The sequence below is a fragment of the Salmo salar genome, chromosome 11, assembly GCF_965601325.2.
Source record: "Salmo salar chromosome 11, fSalSal1, whole genome shotgun sequence".
NCBI lineage: Eukaryota > Metazoa > Chordata > Actinopteri > Salmoniformes > Salmonidae > Salmo > Salmo salar.
The window spans coordinates 74,294,145-74,308,856 of record NC_138301.1 but is presented as its reverse complement, the minus strand read 5'-3'; the positions used below and the strand labels follow the sequence as shown (position 1 = coordinate 74,308,856).

General features: G+C 47.8%; 1 protein-coding gene across 8 annotated transcripts in view; it reads left to right on the top strand.

The window, feature by feature from the left end:
* Positions 1 to 14,712, top strand: part of LOC106562867 (GTPase-activating Rap/Ran-GAP domain-like protein 3) — a 225,564-nt gene that overhangs the window by 149,077 nt on the left and 61,775 nt on the right. The window lies entirely within an intron of this gene.

Sequence of the window (14,712 nt, the reverse complement as noted above, 5' to 3'; positions counted from 1 at the left end):
TGTATGTGTATGACTAGAGTGTATGTGTGTGTGACTGAAGTGTGTGTGTGACTGGAGTGTGTGTGTGTGTGTTTATGACTAGTGTGTGAGTGTGTGTTTATGACTAGTGTGTGAGTGTGTGTTTATGACTGGAGTTTGTGTTTATGACTGGAGTTTGTGTTTATGACTGGAGTGTGTGTTCATGACTGGAGTGTGTGTTTATGACTGGAGTGTAGTGTGTGTGACTAGTGTGTGCGTGTGTGTATGACTAGTGTGTGTGTGTGTGTGTGTGTGTGTATGACTAGTGTGTGTGTGTGTGTGTGACTAGTGTGTGTGTGTGTGTGTGTATGACTAGTGTGTGTGTGTACGACTAGTGTGTGTGTGTACGACTAGAGTGTGTGTGTACGACTAGAGTGTGTGTGTACGACTAGAGTGTGTGTGTACGACTAGAGTGTGTGTGTACGACTAGAGTGTGTGTGTACGACTAGTGTGTGTGTGTGTACGACTAGAGTGTGTGTGTGTGTGTGTACGACTAGAGTGTGTGTGTGTGTGTGTACGACTAGAGTGTGTGTGTGTGTGTGTACGACTAGAGTGTGTGTGTGTGTGTGTACGACTAGAGTGTGTGTGTGTGTACGTCTAGAGTGTGTGTGTGTGTGTATGACTGGAGTGTGTGTGTATGACTGGAGTGTGTGTATGACTAGAGTGTGTGTGTGTGTATGACTAGAGTGTGTGTGTGTGTATGACTGGAGTGTGTGTGTGTATGACTGGAGTGTGTGTGTGTGTGTATGACTAGAGTGTGTGTGTGTGTGTGTGTGTGTGTATGACTAGAGTGTGTGTATGACTAGAGTGTGTGTATGACTAGAGTGTGTGTGTGTGTGTGTATGACTAGAGTGTGTATGACTAGAGTGTGTGTATGACTAGAGTGTGTGTGTGTGTGTGTGTATGACTAGAGTGTGTATGTATGACTAGTGTGTGCGTGTGTGTACGACTAGAGTGTGTGTGTGTACGACTAGAGTGTGTGTGTGTGTGTGTGTGTGTGTATGACTAGAGTGTGTGTATGACTAGAGTGTGTGTATGACTAGAGTGTGTGTGTGTGTGTGTATGACTAGAGTGTGTATGACTAGAGTGTGTGTGTGTGTGTGTGTGTGTGTGTGTGTGTGACTGGAGTGTGTGTGTGTGTATGACTAGAGTGTGTGTGTGTGTGTGTATGACTGGAGTGAGTGTGTATGACTGGAGTGTGTTTATGACTGGAGTGTGTGTGTGTGTGTGTGTGTGTGTGACTGGAGTGTGTGTGTGTGACTGGAGTGTGTGTGTGTGACTGGAGTGTGTGTGTGTGACTGGAGTGTGTGTGTGACTGGAGTGTGTGTGTGACTGGAGTGAGTGTGTGTGGGTGTGTGTGTGTGTGACTGGAGTGTGTGTGTGTGTGTGACTGGAGTGTGTGTGTGTGTGTGACTGGAGTGTGTGTGTGTGTGTGACTGGAGTGTGTGTGTGTGTGTGTGACTGGAGTGTGTGTGTGTGTGTGACTGGAGTGTGTGTGTGTGTGTGTGACTGGAGTGTGTGTGTGTATGACTAGAGTGTGTGTGTGAGTGTGTGGGTGTGTGTGTGTGTGACTGGAGTGTGTGTGTATGACTGGAGTGTGTTTATGACTGGAGTGTGTGTGTGTGTGTATGACTGGAGTGTGTGTGTATGACTGGAGTGTGTGTGTGTTTGTGACTGGACTGTGTGTGACTGGACTGTGTGTGTGTGTGTGACTGGTGTGTGTGTGTGTGTGACTGGTGTGTGTGTGTGTGACTGGTGTGTGTGTGTGTGTGTGACTGGTGTGTGTGTGTGTGTGTGACTGGTGTGTGTGTGACTGGTGTGTGTCACTGGTGTGTGTTTGTGTTTGTGACTGGAGTGTGTGTGTGTTTGTGACTGGAGTGTGTGTGTGTGTGTGACTGGAGTGTGTGTGTGTGTGTGTGTGTGTGTGTGTATGACTGGATTGTGTGTGTGTGTATGACTGGATTGTGTGTGTGTGTGTGTGTGTATGACTGGATTGTGTGTGTGTGTGTGTGTGTATGACTGGATTGTGTGTGTGTGTGTGTGTGTGTGTATGACTGGATTGTGTGTGTGTGTGTGTGTATGACTAGAGTGTGTGTGTGTGTATGACTAGAGTGTGTGTGTGTATGACTAGAGTGTGTGTGTGTATGACTAGAGTGTGTGTGTGTGTGTGTATGAATAGAGTGTGTGTGTATGACTAGAGTGTGTGTGTGTGTGTATGACTAGAGTGTGTGTGTGTATGACTAGAGTGTGTGTGTGTACGACTAGAGTGTGTGTGTATGTGTATGACTAGAGTGTGTGTGTGTACGACTAGAGTGTGTGTGTGTATGTGACTAGAGTGTGTGTGTGTGTGTGTGACTAGAGTGTGTGTGTGTGACTGGTGTGTGTGACTGGCGTGTGTGTGAATGACTGGCGTGTGTGTGTGTGTGTGTGTGTGTGACTGGAGTGAGTGTGTGTGTGTGTATGACTGGAGTGTGTGTCTATGTGTGTGTTTATGTATGACTGGGGGGAGTGTGTGTGTGTATGACGGGAGTGTATGTGTGTGTGTATGACTGGAGTGTGTGTGTGTGTGTGTGTGTGTGTGTGTGTGTGAATGATTGGAGTGTGTGTGTTTGTAAGACTGGGGTGTGTGTGTGTGTGCGTGTGTGTGAGACTAGTGTGTGTGTGAGACTGTAGTGTGTGTGTGTGTGTATGTGTCTTTGTGTGTGTGTGTATGACTGGAGTGTGTGGGTGTGTGTGTGTGTGTGACTGAAGTGTGTGTGTGTGTGTGTGTATGAATGGAGTGTGTGTGTGTATGACTAGAGTGTATGTGTATGACTGGAGTGTGTGTGTGTGTGTGTGTGTGTGTGTGTGACTGGAGTGTGTGTGTGTGTGTGTGACTGGAGTGTGTGTGTGTGTGTGACTGGAGTGTGTGTGTGTGTGTGACTGGAGTGTGTGTGTGTGTGTGTATGACTAGTGTGTGTGTGTGTGTTTATGACTAGTGTGTGAGTGTGTGTTTATGACTAGTGTGTGAGTGTGTGTTTATGACTAGTGTGTGAGTGTGTGTTTATGACTAGTGTGTGAGTGTGTGTTTATGACTGGAGTGTGTGTTTATGACTGGAGTGTGTGTTTATGACTGGAGTTTGTGTTTATGACTGGAGTGTGTGTTTATGACTGGAGTGTGTGTGTGTACGACTAGAGTGTGTGTGTGTACGACTAGAGTGTGTGTGTGTGTGTGTACGACTAGAGTGTGTGTGTGTGTGTGTGGTGTACGACTAGAGTGTGTGTGTGTGTGTGTACGACTAGAGTGTGTGTGTGTGTATGTCTAGAGTGTGTGTGTGTGTGTATGTCTAGAGTGTGTGTGTGTGTGTGTATGTCTAGAGTGTGTGTGTGTGTGTGTGTGTGTGTGTATGACTAGAGTGTGTGTGTGTGTGTATGACTAGAGTGTGTGTGTGTGTGTATGACTGGAGTGTGTGTGTGTGTGTGTACGACTGGAGTGTGTGTGTGTGTGTACGACTAGAGTGTGTGTGTGTGTGTGTATGACTAGAGTGTGTGTGTGTGTATGACTAGAGTGTGTGTGTGTGTGTGTGTGTGTATGACTGGAGTGTGTGTGTGTGTGTGTATGACTGGAGTGTGTGTGTGTGTGACTAGTGTGTGAGTGTGTGTGTTTATGACTAGTGTGTGAGTGTGTGTGTTTATGACTAGTGTGTGAGTGTGTGTGTTTATGACTGGAGTGTGTGTTTATGACTGGAGTGTGTGTGTATGACTGGAGTGTGTGTATGACTAGTGTGTGCGTGTGTGTATGACTAGTGTGTGTGTGTGTGTATGACTAGTGTGTGTGTGTGTGTATGACTAGAGTGTGTGTGTACGACTAGAGTGTGTGTGTATGACTAGAGTGTGTGTGTGTGTGTGTGTATGACTGGAGTGTGTGTGTGTGTGTGTATGACTGGAGTGTGTGTGTGTGTGTATGACTGGAGTGTGTGTGTATGACTGGAGTGTGTGTGTATGACTGGAGTGTGTGTGTATGACTGGAGTGTGTGTGTGTGTGTATGACTGGAGTGTGTGTGTGTGTGTGTGTATGACTAGAGTGTGTATGTATGACTAGAGTGTGTGTGTATGACTAGAGTGTGTGTGTATGACTAGAGTGTGTGTGTGTGTGTGTGACTGGAGTGTGTGTGTGTGTGTGACTGGAGTGTGTGTGTGTGTGTGTGTGTGTGACTGGAGTGTGTGTGTGTGTGACTGGAGTGTATGTGTGTGTGACTGGAGTGTATGTGTGTGTGACTGGAGTGTGTGTGTGTGTGACTGGAGTGTGTGTGTGTGTGACTGGAGTGTGTGTGTGTGTATGACTAGAGTGTGTGTGTGTATGACTTGTGTGTGTGTGTGTGTATGTATGACTTGTGTGTGTGTGTGTGTGTATGTATGACTTGTGTGTGTGTGTGTGTATGTATGACTTGTGTGTGTGTGTGTGTGTATGTATGACTTGTGTGTGTGTGTGTGTGTATGTATGACTTGTGTGTGTGTGTGTGTGTATGTATGACTTGTGTGTGTGTGTGTGTATGTATGACTAGAGTGTGTGTGTATGACTAGAGTGTGTGTGTGAGTGTGTGGGTGTGTGTGTGAGTGTGTGGGTGTGTGTGTGTGTGTGACTGAAGTGTGTGTGTATGACTGGAGTGTGTGTGTATGACTGGAGTGTGTTTATGACTGGAGTGTGTGTGTGTGTGTATGACTGGAGTGTGTGTGTATGACTGGAGTGTGTGTGTATGTGTGTATTACTGGAGTGTGTGTGTGTGTTTGTGACTGGACTGTGTGTGACTGCACTGTGTGTGTGTGTGTATGGCTGGTGGGTGTGTGTGTGTGTGTGTGTGACTGGTGTGTGTGTGTGACTGGTGTGTGTGTGTGTGACGTGTGTGTGTGTGTGTGTGACTGGTGTGTGTGTGTGTGTGACTGGTGTGTGTGTGTGTGTGTGACTGGTGTGTGTGTGACTGGTGTGTGTGTGTGTGACTGGTGTGTGTGTGTGTGTGTCACTGGTGTGTGTTTGTGACTGGAGTGTGTGTGTGTTTGTGACTGGAGTGTGTGTGTGTTTGTGACTGGAGTGTGTGTGGTGTGTGTGTGTGTGTATGACTAGAGTGTGTGTGTGTGTATGACTAGAGTGTGTGTGTGTGTGTATGACTAGAGTGTGTGTGTGTGTGTATGACTAGAGTGTGTGTGTGTATGACTAGAGTGTGTGTGTGTGTATGACTAGAGTGTGTGTGTATGACTAGAGTGTGTGTGTGTGTGTGTGTATGACTAGAGTGTGTGTGTGTATGACTAGAGTGTGTGTGTGTATGACTAGAGTGTGTGTGTGTATGACTAGAGTGTGAGTGTGTGTGTGTGTGTGTATGACTAGAGTGTGTGTGTGTATGACTAGAGTGTGAGTGTGTGTGTGTGTGTGTGTGTATGACTAGAGTGTGTGTGTGTGTATGTGACTAGAGTGTGTGTGTGTGTGTGTGACTAGAGTGTGTGTGTGTGTGTGTGTGACTAGTGTGTGTGTGTGTGACTGGTGTGTGTGACTGGTGTGTGTGACTGGAGTGTGTGTGTGTGTGTGTGAATGACTGGCGTGTGTGTGTGTGTGTGTGTGACTGGAGTGAGTGTGTGTGTGTGTGTATGACTGGAGTGTGTGTCTATGTGTGTGTTTATGTATGACTGGGGGGAGTGTGTGTGTGTGTGTATGACGGGAGTGTATGTGTGTGTATGACTGGAGTGTATGTGTGTGTGTATGACTGGAGTGTGTGTGTGTGTGTGTGTGAGACGTGTGTGTGTGTGTGTGTGTGAATGATTGGAGTGTGTGTGTTTGTAAGACTGGGGTGTGTGTATGTGTGTGTGTGCGTGTGTGTGAGACTGTAGTGTGTGTGTGAGACTGTAGTGTGTGTGATTGGAGTGTGTGTGTGTGTATGTGTCTGTGTGTGTGTGTATGACTGGAGTGTTTGTGTGTGGGATGTGTGTGTGACGTATGTGTGTGTGTGACTGGTGTGTGTGACTGGAGTGTGAGTGTATGACGTTTGTGTGTGTGTGTGTGTATGTGTGGTGTATGACGGGAGTGTGTGTGGTGTATGACGGGAGTGTGTGTGGTGTATGACGGGAGTGTGTGTGTGTATGACGGGAGTGTGTGTGTGTATGACGGGAGTGTGTGTGTGTATGACTGGAGTGTTTGTGTGTGTGTGTGTGTGTGTGTGTGTGTGACGTGTGTGAGACTGGAGTGTGTGTGTGTGTGTGTGTTTTTGTGTGTGTTTATGAATGGAGTGTGTGTGTGTGAGTGTATGACTGGGGTGTGTGTGTCTGTGTATGATTGGGGTGTGTGTGTTAGACTGGAGTGTGTGTTTGTGTGTGTGACTGGAGTGTGTCTGTGTGTGTGTGTGTATGACTGGTGTGTGTGTGTGTGTGTGTGTGTGTGTGTGTATGACTGGAGTGTGTGTGTGTGTGTGTGTGTGTGAGTGTGTATGACTGGAGTGTGTGGGTGAGTGTGTGTGTGTTTGTGACTGGAGTGTCTGTGTGTGTGTTTGTGACTGGAGTGTATGACTGGAGTGTGTGACTGGTGTGTGTGTGTGTGACATGTATGTGTATGACTAGAGTGTGTGTGTGTGTGTGTGTGACTGGAGTGTGTCTGTGTGTGACTGGAGTGTGTATTTATGACTGGAGTGTGTGTGTGATTGTGTGTGTGTGTATGACTGGGGTGTGTGTCTGTGTATGACTGGAGTGTGTGTGTGTGTGTGTGTGTGTGTGTGTGTGACTGGAGTGTGTGGGTGAGTGTGTGGGTGTGTGTGTGTGTGTGACTGGTGTGTGTGTGTGTGTGTGTGACGTGTGTGTGTGTGTGTGTGTGTGACTGGTGTGTGTGTGTGTATGACGGGAGTGTGTGTGTTTGTGTGTGACTGGTGTGTGTGTTTGTGTATGACTGGAGTGTGTGTTTGTGTGTGACGTGTGTGTGTGACGTGTGTGTGTGTGTATGACTGTAGTGTGTGTGTATGACTGGAGTGTGTGTGTGTATGACTGGAGTGTGTGTGTTTATGAATGGAGTGTGTGTGTGTGAGTGTGTGTAAAACATGAGTGTGTGTTTGACTGGAGTTTGTGTTTGTGTGTGTGTGTGTGTGTGTGAGTGTATGACTGGGGTTTGTGTGAGTGTATGACTGGGGTGTGTGAGTGTATGACTGGGGTGTGTGTGAGTGTATGACTGGGGTGTGTGTGTGAGTGTATGACTGGAGTGTGTGTGTGAGTGTATGACTGGAGTGTGTGTGTGAGTGTATGACTGGAGTGTGTGTGTGTCTGTGTATGACTGGAGTGTGTGTGTGACGTGTGTTTGTGTGTGTGTGTGTGAATGACTGGCGTGTGTGTGTGTGTGTGTGTATGACTGGAGTGTGTGTCTATGTGTGTGTTTATGTATGACTGGGGAGAGTGTGTGTGTGTGTGTATGACGGGAGTGTATGTGTGTGTATGACTGGAGTGTATGTGTGTGTGTGTGTGTGTGTGTGTGAATGATTGGAGTGTGTGTGTGTGTGAATGATTGGAGTGTGTGTGTTTGTAAGACTGGGGTGTGTGTGTGCGTGTGTGTGAGACTGTAGTGTGTGTGTGAGACTGTAGTGTGTGTGTGTGTGATTGGAGTGTGTGTGTGTGTGTGTCTGTGTGTGTGTGTGTATGACTGGAGTGTTTGTGTGTGGGATGTGTGTGTGACGTATGTGTGTGTGTGACTGGTGTGTGTGACTGGAGTGTGAGTGTATGACGTTTGTGTGTGTGTGTATGTGTGGTGTATGACGGGAGTGTGTGTGGTGTATGACGGGAGTGTGTGTGTGTATGACGGGAGTGTGTGTGTGTGTGTGTGACGTGTTTGTGTGTGTGTGTGACGTGTTTGTGTGTGTGTGTGACTGGAGTGTGTGTGTGTGTGTGTGTGTGTGTGTGTGTGACTGGTGTGTGTGTGTGACATGTATGTGTATGACTAGAGTGTGTGTGTGTGTGTTTGACTGGAGGTGTGTGTGTGTGTGTGACTGGAGTGTGTCTGTGTGTGTGTGACTGGAGTGTGTATTTATGACTGGAGTGTGTGTGTATGACTGGAGTGTGTGTGTGTGTGTATGACTGGAGTGTGTGTGTGTGTATGACTGGAGTGTGTGTGTATGACTGGAGTGTGTTTATGACTGGAGTGTGTGTGTGTGTATGACTAGAGTGTGTGTGTATGACTAGAGTGTGTGTGTGTGTGCGTGTGTGTGTGACTGGAGTGTGTGTGTGTGTGTGTGACTGGAGTGTGTGTGTGTGTATGACTGGAGTGTGTGGGTGTGTGTGTGTGTGTGACTGGAGTGTGTGTGTGTGTGACTGGAGTGTATGTGTGTGTGACTGAAGTGTGTGTGTGTGTGTGTATGACTAGAGTGTGTGTGTGTATGACTAGAGTGTGTGTGTGTATGTATGACGTGTGTGTGTGTATGACTAGAGTGTGTGTGTGACTGTGTGGGTGTGTGTGTGTGTGTGACTGTGTGGGTGTGTGTGTGTGTGTGTGACTGGAGTGTGTGTGTGTGTGTGTGTATGACTGGAGTGTGTGTGTATGTGTGTATGACTGGAGTGTGTGTGTATGACTGGAGTGTGTTTATGACTGGAGTGTGTGTGTGTGTGTGTGTATGACTGGAGTGTGTGTGTATGACTGGAGTGTGTGTGTATGTGTGTATTACTGGAGTGTGTGTGTGTGTGTGTGTGTGACTGGTGTGTGTGTGTGTGACTGGTGTGTGTGACTGGTGTGTGTGTGACTGGTGTGTGTGACTGGTGTGTGACTGTGTGTGTGTGTGTGACTGGGTGTGTGTGTGTGGCTGTGTGGGGGGACTGGTGTGTGTGTGTGTGACTGGCTGTGTGTGTGTGTGTGACTGGTGTGTGTGTGTGTGTGACTGGTGTGTGTGTGTGTGACTGGTGTGTGTGTGTGTGACTGGTGTGTGTTTGTGACTGGATTGTGTGTGTGTGTGTATGACTAGAGTGTGTGTGTGTGTATGACTAGAGTGTGTGTGTGTGTGTGTGTGTGTGTGTGACTAGAGTGTGTGAGTGTGTGTGTGACTGGTGTGTGTGACTGGTGTGTGTGACTGGAGTGTGTGTGTGTGTGTGTGTGTGTGAATGGAGTGTGTGTGTGTGTGTGTGTGTGTGAATGACTGGCGTGTGTGTGTGTGTGTATGACTGGGGGGAGTGTGTGTGTATGACTGGAGTGTATGTGTGTGTGTATGACTGGAGTGTGTGTGTGTGTGTGTGTATGACTGGAGTGTGTGTGTGTGTGTATGACTGGAGTGTGTGTGTGTGTGTATGACTGGAGTGTGTATGTGTGTGTGTGTGTGTGTGTGTGTGTGTGTGTGAATGACTGGCGTGTGTGTGTGTGTGTGACTGGAGTGAGTGTGTGTGTATGACTGGAGTGTGTGTCTATGTGTGTGTTTATGTATGACTGGGGAGAGTGTGTGTGTGTGTATGACGGGAGTGTATGTGTGTGTATGACGGAAGTGTATGTGTGTGTATGACGGGAGTGTATGTGTGTGTATGACGGGAGTGTATGACTGGAGTGTATGTGTGTGTGTGTGTGAGACGTGTGTGTGTGTGTGAATGATTGGAGTGTGTGTGTTTGTAAGACTGGGGTGTGTATGTGTGTGTGTGTGCGTGTGTGTGAGACTGTAGTGTGTGTGTGAGACTGTAGTGTGTGTGTGTGTGTGTGTGTGTGTATGACTGGAGTGTTTGTGTGTGGGATGTGTGTGTGACGTATGTGTGTGTGTGGTGTATGACGCGAGTGTGTGTATGTATGACGGTAGTGTCTGTGTGTATGACGGGAGTGTCTGTGTGTATGACGGGAGTGTCTGTGTGTATGACGGGAGTGTCTGTGTGAATGACGGGAGTGTCTGTGTGTATGACGGGAGTGTGTGTGTGTGTGTGTGTGTGTGTGTGTGTGTGTGTGTGTGTGTGTATGACTGGAGTGTGTGTGTGTGTATGACTGGTGTGTGTGTGTATGACTGGTGTGTGTGTGTGTGAGTGTATGACTGGTGTGTGTGTGTGTCTGTGTATGATTGGGGTGTGTGTGTTAGACTGGAGTGTGTGTGTGTGTGTGACTGGAGTGTGTCTGTGTGTGTGACTGGAGTGTGTATTTATGACTTGTGTGTGTGTGTGTGTGTGTGTATGACTGGTGTGTGTGTGTATGACGTGTGTGTGTGTATGACTGGGGTGTGTGTTTGTGTATGACTGGTGTGTGTGTGTGTGTGGAGTGTATGACTGGAGTGTGTGGGTGAGTGTGTGTGTGTGTGACTGGAGTGTGTGTGTGTGTGTTTGTGATTGGAGTGTGTGTGTGTGTGTTTGTGACTGGAGTGTGTGTGTGTGTGTGTGTTTGTGACTGGAGTGTATGACTGGAGTGTGTGTGTGTGTGTATGACTGGTGTGTGTGACTGGAGTGTGTGTGAATGACTGGTGTGTGTGTGTGACATGTATGTGTATGACTAGAGTGTGTGTGTGTGTTTGACTGGAGTGTGTGTGTGTGTGTGTGTGACTGGAGTGTGTCTGTGTGTGTGACTGGAGTGTGTATTTATGACTGGAGTGTGTGTGTGTGTTTGACTGGAGTGTGTGTGTGTGTGTGTGTGACTGGAGTGTGTCTGTGTGTGTGACTGGAGTGTGTATTTATGACTGGAGTGTGTGTGTGATTGTGTGTGTATGTATGACTGGGGTGTGTGTCTGTGTATGACTGGTGTGTGTGTGTGTGTGTGTGTGTGTGTGTGACTGGTGTGTGTGTGTGTGTGTGACTGGTGTGTGTGACTGGTGTGTGTGTGTGTGTGACTGGTGTGTGTGTGTTTGTGACTGGAGTGTGTGTGTGTTTGTGACTGGAGTGTGTGTGTGTGTTTGACTGGAGTGTGTGTGTGTGTTTGTGACTGGAGTGTGTGTGTGTGTGTGTGTTTGTGACTGGAGTGTGTGTGTGTGTGTGTATGACGGGAGTGTGTGTATGACGGGAGTGTGTGTGTGACTGGTGTGTGTGTTTGTGTGTGACTGGTGTTTGTGTATGACTGGAGTGTGTGTGTGTGTGACTGGAGTGTGTGTGTGTGACGTGTGTGTGTGTATGACTGGAGTGTGTGTGTGTGTGTGTGTGTATGACTGGTGTGTGTGTGTGTGGCTGGAGTGTGTATATGTGTGTATGACGGGAGTGTGTGTGTTTATGAATGGAGTGTGTGTGTGTCTGTGTATGACTGGAGTGTGTGTGTGTGTGTGTGTCTGTGTATGACTGGAGTGTGTGTGAGTGTATGACTGGGGTTTGTGTGAGTGTATGACTGGGGTGTGTATGACTGGGGTGTGTGTGACTGGTGTGTGTGACTGGAGTGTGTGTGTGTGTGTGTGTGTGTGTGTGAATGACTGGTGTGTGTGTGTGTGTGTGTGTGTGAATGACTGGTGTGTGTGTGTGTGTGTGAATGACTGGTGTGTGTGTGTGTGTGTGTGTGAATGACTGGCGTGTGTGTGTGTGTGAATGACTGGCGTGTGTGTGTGTGTGTGACTGGAGTGAGTGTGTGTGTGTGTGTATGACTGGAGTGTGTGTCTATGTGTGTGTTTATGTATGACTGGGGGGAGTGTATGTGTGTGTGTATGACTGGAGTGTATGTGTGTGTGTGTGAATGACTGGCGTGTGTGTGTGTGTGTGTGTGACTGGAGTGAGTGTGTGTGTGTATGACTGGAGTGTGTGTCTGTGTGTGTTTATGTATGACTGGGGAGAGTGTGTGTGTGTGTGTATGACGGGAGTGTGTGTGTGTGTATGACGGGAGTGTGTGTGTGTGTGTATGACGGGAGTGTATGTGTGTGTATGACGGGAGTGTATGTGTGTGTATGACGGGAGTGTATGTGTGTGTATGACGGGAGTGTATGTGTGTGTATGACGGGAGTGTATGTGTGTGTATGACGGGAGTGTATGTGTGTGTATGACGGGAGTGTATGTGTGTGTATGACGGGAGTGTATGTGTGTGTATGACGGGAGTGTATGTGTGTGTATGACGGGAGTGTGTGTGTGTGTGTGTGTGAATGATTGGAGTGTGTGTGTTTGTAAGACTGGGGTGTGTGTGTATGTGTGTGTGTGTGTGTGAGACTGTAGTGTGTGTGTGTGTGATTGGTGTGTGTGTCTGTGTGTGTGTGTGTGTGTATGACTGGAGTGTTTGTGTGTGGGATGTGTGTGTGACGTATGTGTGTGTGTGACTGGTGTGTGTGACTGGAGTGTGAGTGTATGACGTTTGTGTGTGTGTGTATGTGTGGTGTATGACGGGAGTGTGTGTGGTGTATGACGGGAGTGTGTGTATGTATGACGGGAGTGTCTGTGTGTATGACGGGAGTGTCTGTGTGTATGACGGGAGTGTGTGTGTGTATGACGGGAGTGTGTGTGTGTATGACGGGAGTGTGTGTGTGTATGACGGGAGTGTGTGTGTGTATGACTGGAGTGTGTGTGTGTGTGTGAGACTGGAGTGTGTGTGTGTGTGTGTGTGTGTGTGTGTGTGTGTATGACTGGAGTGTGTGTGTGTGTGTGTGACTGGAGTGTGTATTTATGACTTGTGTGTGTGTGTGTATGACTGGTGTGTGTGTGTGTGTGTGTATGACTGGTGTGTGTGTGTGTGTATGATTGGGGTGTGTGTGTTAGACTGGAGTGTGTGTGTGTGTGTGTGACTGGAGTGTGTATTTATGACTTGTGTGTGTGTGTGTATGACTGGTGTGTGTGTGTGTGTGTGTATGACTGGTGTGTGTGTGTGTGTGTGTGTGTGTGTGTGTGTGTATGACTGGAGTGTGTGTGTGATTGTGTGTGTGTATGACTGGGGTGTGTGTTTGTGTATGACTGGAGTGTGTGTGTGTGTGTGTGAGTGTGTATGACTGGAGTGTGTGGGTGTGTGTGTGTGTGTGTGTGTGTGACTGGAGTGTGTGTGTGTGTGTGTTTGTGACTGGAGTGTGTGTGTGTGTGTGTTTGACTGGAGTGTGTGTGTGACTGGAGTGTGTCTGTGTGTGTGACTGGAGTGTGTATTTATGACTGGAGTGTGTGTGTGATTGTGTGTGTATGTATGACTGGGGTGTGTGTGTGTGTGTGTGTTTGTGACTGGAGTGTGTGTGTGTGTGTGTGTTTGTGACTGGAGTGTATGACTGGAGTGTGTGTGTGTGTGTATGACTGGTGTGTGTGTGTGACATGTATGTGTATGACTAGAGTGTGTGTGTGTGTGTTTGACTGGAGTGTGTGTGTGTGTGACTGGAGTGTGTCTGTGTGTGTGACTGGAGTGTGTATTTATGACTGGAGTGTGTGTGTGATTGTGTGTGTATGTATGACTGGGGTGTGTGTCTGTGTATGACTGGAGTGTGTGTGTGTGTGTGTGTGTGTGTGACTGGTGTGTGTGACTGGTGTGTGTGACTGGTGTGTGTGTGTGTGACTGGAGTGTGTGTGTGTGTGACTGGAGTGTGTGTGTGTGTGACTGGAGTGTGTGTGTGTGTGTTTGTGACTGGAGTGTGTGTGTGTGTGTTTGTGACTGGAGTGTGTGTTTGTGACTGGAGTGTGTGTGTGTGTGTTTGTGACTGGAGTGTGTGTGTGTGTGTGTGACGGGAGTGTGTGTGACTGGTGTGTGTGTTTGTGTGTGACTGGTGTGTGTGTTTGTGTATGACTGGAGTGTGTGTGTGTGTGTATGACTGGTGTGTGTGTGTGTGGCTGGAGTGTGTATATGTGTGTATGACGGGAGTGTGTGTGTTTATGAATGGAGTGTGTGTGTGAGTGTGTGTAAAACATGAGTGTGTGTGTGTGTGTGTGTTTGACTGGAGTGTGTGTGTTTGTGTGTGTGTGTGTGTGTGTCTGTGTATGACTGGAGTGTGTGTGAGTGTATGACTGGGGTTTGTGTGAGTGTATGACTGGGGTGTGTGTGAGTGTATGACTGGGGTGTGTGTGAGTGTATGACTGGAGTGTGTGTGTGTGAGTGTATGACTGGAGTGTGTGTGTGTGAGTGTATGACTGGAGTGTGTGTGTGTGAGTGTATGACTGGAGTGTGTGTGTGTGAGTGTATGACTGGAGTGTGTGTGTGTGAGTGTATGACTGGAGTGTGTGTGTGTGAGTGTATGACTGGAGTGTGTGTGTGTGAGTGTATGACTGGAGTGTGTGAGTGTATGACTGGAGTGTGTGTGAGTGTATGACTGGAGTGTGTGTGTGTGAGTGTATGACTGGAGTGTGTGTGTGTGAGTGTATGACTGGAGTGTGTGTGTGTGAGTGTATGACTGGAGTGTGTGTGTGTCTGTGTATGACTGGAGTGTGTGTGTGTGTGACGTGTGACGTGTGTGTGTGTGTGTGTGTGAATGACTGGCGTGTGTGTGTGTGTGTGTGTGTGACTGGAGTGAGTGTGTGTGTGTGTGTGTATGACGGGAGTGTATGTGTGTGTATGACGGGAGTGTATGTGTGTGTATGACGGGAGTGTATGTGTGTGTGTGTGTGAGACGTGTGTGTGTGTGTGTGATTGGAGTGTGTGTGTGTGTGTGTCTGTGTGTGTGTGTGTGTGTGTATGACTGGAGTGTTTGTGTGTGGGATGTGTGTGTGACGTATGTGTGTGTGTGTGACTGGTGTGTGTGTGACTGGAGTGTGAGTGTATGATGTTTGTGTGTGTGTGTATGTGTGGTGTATGACGGGAGTGTGTGTGGTGTATGACGGGAGTGTGTGTGTGTATGACGGGAGTGTGTGTGTGTATGACGGGAGTGTGTGTGTGTATGA